The following is an 8,900-nucleotide window of genomic DNA, read 5'->3' as shown; positions in this document are numbered from 1 at the left end:
CTCGGCGTCTCCTCCCGAAACGCCCCTGAGCGAGGAGAGGGCGCCCCTCAGGCGGCACCGTCCCGCCACAAGGGGCCCTGCGGGGTGCCGGGACCGGCCGTAGAACTGGGGAGTTCTTTAAGCAGGGGCTGCTCCATGGGCCGGGTTGGCTTCCACATATCTAAATCATGGAATCAGTTAAGTTGGAAAAGGCCCTTAAAATCGTCAAGTCTAGCTGTTCCCCAAAAAGCAGATCCGTGCCTGGTGGGCAATGAACCAATCTTCACAGAACCCCAGAACCATCGGGGTTGGAAAAGCCCTCGCAGCTCCTCCAGCCCCACCATGACCCTCCCCCTGACCGTTCCCAACTCCCCCAGATCCCTTGACATCCTCTTGACACGCTCAGGAGAGATACGGGCATTGATTCAGGCTGGGGTGCTCAGTGGAATTTTGTACGAGTTGAGCACCCTGACAGCGGGGTTTATGTACACAAAAATATAGACACAAAAATCAGAAGTTAGTGCAACGCACCTTTAACCACGGGCTGGTTACTGATTATCACGCAATTCTAACGTGGCTGGACTAATGCTTCTGATACTGCGCACGCTCAGGGGAAGGGTCTTAACCTGGGCAGGGGCCTTTTTGACCTGGGGGTGTGGGTTTTAGTATTAAATGAGGGCAGTTCTGCAAGGACACTCCAAAGTTGGTTTCATTGCCAAGTTAATTGATTAGTCACTTTGTCGAGTTGTCAAGTATCTTGTTCTCAACACAATTCTATACGTTGTCTTTATGGTCTAGAATCCCAGAACTATCTGGGTTGGAAAAGCCCCTGCAGCTCCTCCAGCCCCACCATGACCCTCCCCCTGAGCGTTCCCAACTCCCCCAGATCCCTCAGCGCTGGCTCAGCCCGACTCTTCAACCCCCCCAGGGATCCCGGGGACTCCCCCCTGCCCTGGGCAGCCCATTCCAACGCCCAACAGCCCCTTCTGCACAGAAATCCTTCCTCAGAGCCAGCCTGACCCTGCCCTGGGCAGCTTGAGGCCATTCCCTCGGGGCCTGGCGCTGGGGCCTTGGCTCCAGAGACTCATCCCCCCTCTCTGCCCCCTCCTGGCAGGGAGTTGCAGAGGGCCAGGAGGTCTCCCCTCAGCCTCCTCTTCTCCAGACTGAACCCCCCCAGTTCCCCCAGCCGCTCCCCACAACGCTCCTTCCCCGGCCCCTTCCCTGGCCGCGCTCCAGCCCCCCGATCCTCGCCGTGCAGCTCCCCGCTGCGCTGCCAGACGTGCCCCGAGCGAACGCGCCGTGACCGCATCGAGCCAAAAATAACCCCGAGGAGCGCCGGGATCCTGTGCCGGTAAATCGACGGTAAGTTTTATAAATATCTTTCAATTTGGGTTTGCAAACGCTGCGTGGCATTTGGAATGACTCGGGTTTAAACTCACCGCTCGGGAACGAGGTGTGACCCCATGGGGAGGGAATGTCTCGGACACCCCCGATCCCGTTTTCCTGGCTCGCCCCCCCCGGCAGCATCACGTTGCTATTGAATTTCCCAGCGGCCCGTGACGCCTCCGACCGTCGGCACCTCGTGGCCAAATAACGGCGGGGCCGTCACAGAGTGACTTCACGGCCTTGGCTGCCGTCCCTGCGATGAGCTCTGCGCCTCCACATCTGTGCTGGCCGCCCAGACCCCCCCTCCGAGTCACTGGAAAGAAATAGGCGCTTTCCAGGGCGTGATTCATCTCATCCGAAAGTAAATGCCTAAATTAGGTCAGATGGATTGTACCCGGAGAGCGTTTCTCTCCAGGCCCCCGTGGCAGATGTTCACACCAGATATTTACAGTGCGCTGAGATAATTCCCACCCTCTGTGTCACCGTAAACAATTTGAAAAGCTGCTCCGGCCAGCTGACATTTAAAAACTCATCCCAACTCTTAAGTCACGAACAGAAAAAAAAGCTTTACGTGAAAGTTCCTTGGAAAACGCTTCGTCTTCCTTTTTTTTTTTTAATCTCTGACAAAATCTCGAGAAAATAACCATGTGTGTGAGGCCACAGCCCCGTCTCCAACGTGGGTTGTGTTCGGTAGAGCGGCTCTGATGTGACATGATCCTGAGCAGGCTTTAAAATTGGGAGGTGTATTTATTTTTTTTAAATAAAAGGTGGCTTGGGGAGGGGTGTTTCCTCATAACGTTTGTGTTCTCAAGATTTTCTTGAGCACTGGAACCTTTTTTTTTTTTTTTTTGTCCTTACAAGGAATCACAGGATACCTCAGGTTGGAAGGGACCCATGAGGATCACAGAGTCCACGCTCTTATAAAACATGATTTAAGGGCTCGGAGGAAAGCTGGGAGCGGCCCAATTTGCCCATCTGGGCTTCCCCCAAGGACCGCACGGCTCCCCGGGACGAAGGCTGAGGAAGGGGCCACCCCCCTGGCACCGGGCCCTTCCCCAGGGGCCTGGCAGCTCATCCCAGGCACAGACGGATCCAGACACCAATGGATCCCTTTCAGCCCGGACAGTTTTACTTGATGAAAATATCTCCATGCTCAGAGCCTCCTAAATCTAACTCGGTGCTTAATCCCGACGGAGCTGGTCAGGCCTACGAGTCTAACACCTCCCAGGAACGGGAAGGGCGGGAGGCAGTCAGCCTGCCTCACGTGGAGCCTCTTCCCCGGCAGCCTGGCGCCGTCATCGGTCGCCCTCGTGTCTCCGTTCCCGTTTGTCCCATCCAGGTTTTCACGCCGCGGCCGCCATTTCCTCCTGCAACTCCTCAATTTTTCTCCAACGCTTTAAGATCGTTTTATTACGTCACGTTTTCTCGCAGCGACTCAATCTTCTCCTTTTTGATGAGCTGAAGAAACCCTGAGCTCGAAGTAACTCATAAAAGACCTTTTCTTCCAACTCTCGGGACGTTTTCGTCTTTTCTGGGTTTAGTTCTTCCATTTTTTCAGAGTCTCTGAAAAAACCTCAACACGTTGGAGCTGGACACTCTTGCTCGCTCCTCGATATTTTGCACGAGGTAAAATCCACTCGTGAGGATTTTACCTTAATTTTCCAGTTTGAGGGTTCCTGATCCCTCGCTCCCACGGGTTTGGCTTGGCCAACGACGTTTAACTGCTTTGTCCGCTGCGACAGCGCTGACAGAAGAGATTTCCTTTCTCCACAGCTCTTGTCTTGCTCACAACCTTACCCGGGAAAGGGTACGGAAAGGGTACGACCACAAATTGTCTATAAAACCCAATCTTTGCACGGTTCCCATTTTGTGCGGCGGTCAGTCAGGTGTCCTGCCTTTTGAAAGTGCTGAAAAATTAGACCTTCAAAACCCACCAAAAGCAGAGAATTAGGAGAACGCATTATTTATTAACTCACTTTTCAGCCGTAGGCTTGTTTAATCTTTGTCACGTGCCCCGGACAGCAGAGGGGTTCAGGGGAAGATGACCTTGGTATTTGGATGAGGAAGAGGGAATTTTATTAGTCTGCGGGAGTATCGATCATCCCGCCCACGGCTGCTGCCGATGCCAAGTCACGGACACGGTTTAGGTTCTGGTTTTAGCTTAAAACCTTTGTGAGGCCCTTGAGAAACAGCCCTGGAAGAAGAGTCGTGATGGTCTGGAGAAGCACAAAGGAGCTGGAGAAGCACCAAGGCCGTGGTACAAGGCACAGGTCTGCTGGGGAGCGGCTGGGGGAACTGGGGGGGTTCAGTCTGGAGCAGAGGAGGCTGAGGGGAGACCTCCTGGCCCTCTGCAACTCCCTGCCAGGAGGGGGCAGAGAGGGGGGATGAGTCTCTGGAGCCAAGGCCCCAGCGCCAGGCCCCGAGGGAATGGCCTCAAGCTGCCCAGGGCAGGGTCAGGCTGGCTCTGAGGAAGGATTTCTGTGCAGAAGGGGCTGTTGGGCGTTGGAATGGGCTGCCCAGGGCAGGGGGGAGTCCCCGGGATCCCTGGGGGGGTTGAAGAGTCGGGCTGAGCCAGCGCTGAGGGATCTGGGGCAGTTGGGAACGCTCAGGGGGAGGGTCATGGTGGGGCTGGAGGAGCTGCGAGGGCTTTTCCAACCCCGATGGTTCTGGGGTTCCGTGGGCCCGAGGACGGCAGCAAGAGCACGACTCCACTGTCCCCGCGCAGGACGACCGGCCCTGCCCCTCCCGAGGCCGCTCCGCCGCTGTCCCCACGTGTCTCTCTGGGAAGGGCCCTGCCTCAGTTTCCCTCCGCCCATGGCCAGACGGTGTCAAGAAACCAAACCCCCCCCAACCTTCCCCAACTCACTCCACCGCCTCATTCCCAATTTATTTCGACGCTTCCGCGCCTCGTCCTGACCCCAGGTTGGGGCTTTTTTGGGACCCAAACGGGGGAACAAACCCTGACAAAACCCGCCTGGGCGTTCGCAACCCCCCGGCCGGTGTTTTTTCTGCGGGCGGCGGGAGGAGCAGAAATCCGGGACTGAATAAAGCCGGGAGGAACGTGTGGCCGGGGTCAGGGCGGGGGGCAGAGGAATGCCCCCAGCTAATCCTCCCGACTATTTTAGGGCAGCGGCGGCCGCGCGGAGCCGGGGGGGGCCCCTGCGCTCAGCGTCCCGGCATTCCTCCCGGCCCAGCTGGCCGCTCGCCCGGGCCGGCACCCGCGCCACGGCGGCCACCGCTCAACCCCGCCATGGGGGAGACGAGGCCGAGCGCCCCCACCCAACGTCCCAGCGCTCGGCTTAGAGAAAAAAAATTTAAAAAATTAAAAAAAAATAATAACCCATGGTTGGGAGGCGGGAGAAGCCGCGTCTCCGCCTTGGTGGGGGAGTTGGGGGAGAAAAGGGCGAGCGGGAGGGGAACGGATCGGGGGGGTGATGTCAGGGAGCAGCAACGCGAGGGAGCTGCCAGCCCCGGGGCCAGCGCGGGACGGACGGACGGACGGACAATGTCCTTGTCCCGGCACCGGGCGCACGTGGACGGCGGCCGCGGCCTCGCCGGGTGCTCCCGGGGGAGCGGCGTGGGCCCCCCCTCCTCTTTGATTGAAAAACGATGCAAACGGACTTGGGGTTTGGGCGGAAAAAAAGATTTCTGCTCCCGCTGGGCGGGGGGGGCTGGGGGACGCGCGTGGCCGCCGGCCCAGGGCTCCTCGTGGCCACTTTAGGCCTCAAAAGTCAAAAAAAAGAAAAAAAAAATAAAAAAAATTGCTGCACGCGGAGCACTGGGAGCAAGCTGGGCGGTGGGTGCTGGGGGCAGCCCCCTCACCCCACTGACGGGGGGTTCCCAGTCCCCAGCTCGTGGGGCAGCTGCCAAGCGCCTGCCCCCCCCCCGGATCTTGGCCGGGTTGCAGGGCTTTAGGCCCCCCCCCCCCAAGATTATAAATAAATAAATTAAAAAAAAAAAGGAAAATATTTTAAATTTTTTTAAAAAAATTAAAAGACAAAAATGTAGAAATTTCAATATTTTAAAATTAAAAATAAATAAAATTTAAGATTTAGAAAATATTTTTTAGATTTTAATAATTAAAAACCATTGTTTTAAAAAAGGTTTTTAAAAATAAACCGTTTTTTAAATTGAAAAATAAAAAAAATTTTTAGAATACAAAAAGCACTGTTAAAAAGCAAACCGTTCAAATGTAAAAATAAATTTTTAAAATTTTAAAATAAAAATGTTAGAACCAAAAAATTTTAAAATTTTAAAACCAAAAAAATTAAATTTAAAAGTTTAAAAATATTTAACATTTAAAAATAAAAATACTTTTTAAATTATTTTACGTTTAAAAATAAATATTTAACATTTAAAAATAAAAATACTTTTTAAGTTATTTTACGTTTAAAAATAAATATTTAACATTTAAAAATAAAAATACTTTTTAAGTTATTTTACGTTTAAAAATAAATATTTAACATTTAAAAATAAAAATACTTTTAAAGTTATTTTACGTTTAAAAATAAATGTTTAACATTTAAAAATAAAAATACTTTTTAAGTTATTTTAAGTTAAAAACGTTTGTTAACAATTTTTTTTAAATTAAAGAAATGCATTTTAAAAAATTGAAAATATTTTTAAATTTTGAATTTTTTTTTAAACAAAATTTATATATATATATATTTATTTTTTTTTTTTTAATTCCAAGGGCGCAGATTGCTTTAATGAAAACCACTGAAACCACGAAGGTGACTCTTGCGCTGAACCCCCCCGCGGCTCCTCCTTGGTCCTTCCTCTGCTCCCTGCGCCCGGCTCTGGGCCGGGGAACGACCCGGAATGGTGGAAAACAACCAGAAATGGTGAAAAACCAACATTAGCGGGTAAAACATCCACGGCACCAAAACTTTGTACAGGGGAAAAACCCCCCCGGCGGGACAAGGCCGCTCTTGCTGCTCTCTTTCCTCAAGTCAGGCCCCTTGGCTGGAGCCCAGTGGGGGCCAACCCCCCCCTCTTTATCACAAAACCACGCGTAAAATGGGTGAAAAATCTGAAAATTGGGAAAAATCGAAGGGGCTCCCCGGAGCAACCCCCTCCTGCTGGGCCCGACGTGAACCCCCGCAGAAAAAGAAACATCCCGCGGCTCCCTACGCGCTCTTGTCACCTGAAACAGCCCAAACTTTATTTTTTTCAGAACTGGCAGCGCTTTTTTTTTTTTAAATTTTTTTTAGTTTTTAAAAATTTTTTTTAATTAAATTTAAAAAAAATTTTTTAAAATTTTTTTAAATTGTTTTAAATTTTTTTAATTATTTTTTTTATTTTTAAAAATTTTTTAAAATTTTTAATTTTTAAAATTTTTTATTTTTTTAATTTAAATTTTTTTTATTTTTTAAATTTTTATTTTTAATTTAATTTTTAAATTAATTTAAATTTTTTATTATTTTTATTTTTTAAAAACTTTAAAAAAATTTGTTTTAATTTTTTTAATTTAAAAAATTTTTTTAATTTTAAATTTTTTTATTTTAAATTTTTTCCATTTTTTTTAAATTTTTAAAAAATGTTTTAAAACTTTTTAAATTTTAAAAAAAATAAAAAAAAAAAATTTAAAATTTTTAACATTTTTAAAAATTTTTTATTTTTAAATAATTTTTTAAAAATTTTATTTTTTTTTTTACTTTTTAAATTTTTTTTTTTTTCCAGAGAATTCCCACATTCCTGCCCTGCCCCGTGGAGCAGCTCCTCCAGCCCCATCACAGCCCCGAGCAACCCCCCGACCCCAAACCGCCTCCAAAACCACCAGCGCCCGCTGGGGAAGGTGAATTTGGGTTAAAACGCCTGGTTTTGATGAATATTTACCAGCTGAGGTGCTGTGGGGACCCCGTGAGGAGCAGGGACTCGCCGCTCCTCTCCGAGGCGCCGACCGCGTGGCCGAGATGCCAAAATTTCGCTGTGGGAGGAAAAGTTTGAGATAACGAAAAACCTGAAGTTTTTCCTTCCAATATTGAAGAATTTTGGCGTGAACTTAGCGGCGGTTTATCCTCGGATTTATCTCATCGCCTCCCACAATTTTTTCTCCTTTCGCCTTGTCCCCACCCCAGTGATCCCAGACCGGGTGGCAAAAAGTTTCCTGGTGGTGGTTTTGGGGCATATCCAGAGTTTTTGGAGAGTATCAAACACATTTGTCACACCCACCCACACCCCTCAAATATTTTTGTGTTTCGGGGGGTTCTTTTAATTTTGGAAGATCTGCAAAGACGCTCAGCGCCGGGATGGGATTGAGTTTGGGCAAACCAGGGCAAATGAGGATTGGGGGGGGGGAAAAAATTGAGAAGTTAAAAAAAAAAATAAATCAATGGGTTAAAAAAAAACCAACAGAGGTTAAAAAAAACAGAAAAAAAATGAGATTAAAAAAATCGAGATAAAAAAAATCAAGATAAAAAAAAATCAGTGTTGGTGGCAGAGAAAAATGGGGCGACTCACCACGGTCTCGCTGAGGAAGTGAACTGCCACGAACAGGAAAATGCCACAAATTGGCCAAATTAAGGACAAAAAAAGTGTCGGAAATTGATCTGCACTACCCAAGGGGGTGTCTTGTCCCCCCTTAATTAATTAATGAGTTCATCAATGGGTGATTTGGGGCAGCTGCAGGCGGAGGCTGAGGGGTGGGTGTTGTCAGGTTCTCCCCGGTCCTGTGGGCAAAACCCGGGTGAAAACCCCCCAAAATTTAATCGTGTCGCTGCGATTTTAATCATAATTAAAAATAGAACGGCCCCGGGCAGCCGGCTGGGAAGCGCCAACTCCAGGAATTCCCACCCAAAATCCTCACCCCCCCCCCCCACCGTGTGGCTTCGGCGTCGCCAGGGCCTAGCGCTCCCTCTCACGGCAGCGGGACCCAGGCGATCTTGGGGGGATTTTAACCAAAACTTGAAAAATTAAAGAGGTGAAAAAAAAGGGAAATGGGGGCCGGGAGCGGAACGCGACGTCCCACCCCAGGCCCAGCGCGGGCGGTTTCGTTTCTCGGTGGAAGGAGCGAAGGGGAAAGTCCCCTCCTCCTTTTTTTTTTTTTTTTGGGGGGGGGGTGAGAACACTAAAAAAAAAAATATATTTTTTGAACCCAAATTTGTCCTGGAAAAAATGGAAATAAAAGAATAAACCCAACGGCGCGGAGCGAGGGCGAAAAGGGGAACGCGGGGCCCTCCTCCCGCTTCCTTCCCCTTTCCCTGAAATTTCAACCCAAAAATCCCTCCCTGGCGCCGCTGCTCCGGCCGGGAGAGGAAGACAAAGCTCGAGCAGCCCCCCCAAAAATCGGCTCTTTTTTGGGGCGTTTTTCGGGTGTTTGGAGCGCTGGGGATGCGTGTGGGGCAGAGGAGGCGCGGGGTTAGGCCGGGCTTAGGCGGGGCGGGGGAGCGATGGGCTGGAAATAATAATGAAAAAATTAAAACCCCACCGAAATGTACAAGTTAAATAAGGCGATTCTTCCCCAAACGGGGCCCCCCCGCACCCCTCATTAGCGGTAATTAAGGGGCAGCTCGAAGCTCCTCAAATTGCTGCTC

The 8,900-nt window shown here is 49.3% G+C and overlaps 1 long non-coding RNA gene across 1 annotated transcript; it reads left to right on the top strand.

Annotated features, from left to right (window-relative positions):
- Positions 1-68: 68 nt before the first annotated feature.
- On the top strand, positions 69-6,615 carry LOC141959479 (uncharacterized). Its single transcript, XR_012633447.1, has 3 exons — positions 69-1,341; positions 2,227-3,635; positions 6,059-6,615. It is a non-coding gene; the product is annotated as an uncharacterized LOC141959479 (long non-coding RNA).
- Positions 6,616-8,900: the final 2,285 nt, after the last annotated feature.

Source organism: Athene noctua, chromosome 3 (genome assembly GCF_965140245.1).
Source record: "Athene noctua chromosome 3, bAthNoc1.hap1.1, whole genome shotgun sequence".
Lineage (NCBI taxonomy): Eukaryota > Metazoa > Chordata > Aves > Strigiformes > Strigidae > Athene > Athene noctua.
The sequence above is the reverse complement of the archived record's forward strand: the minus strand, read 5'-3'. Positions and strand labels throughout refer to the sequence as shown.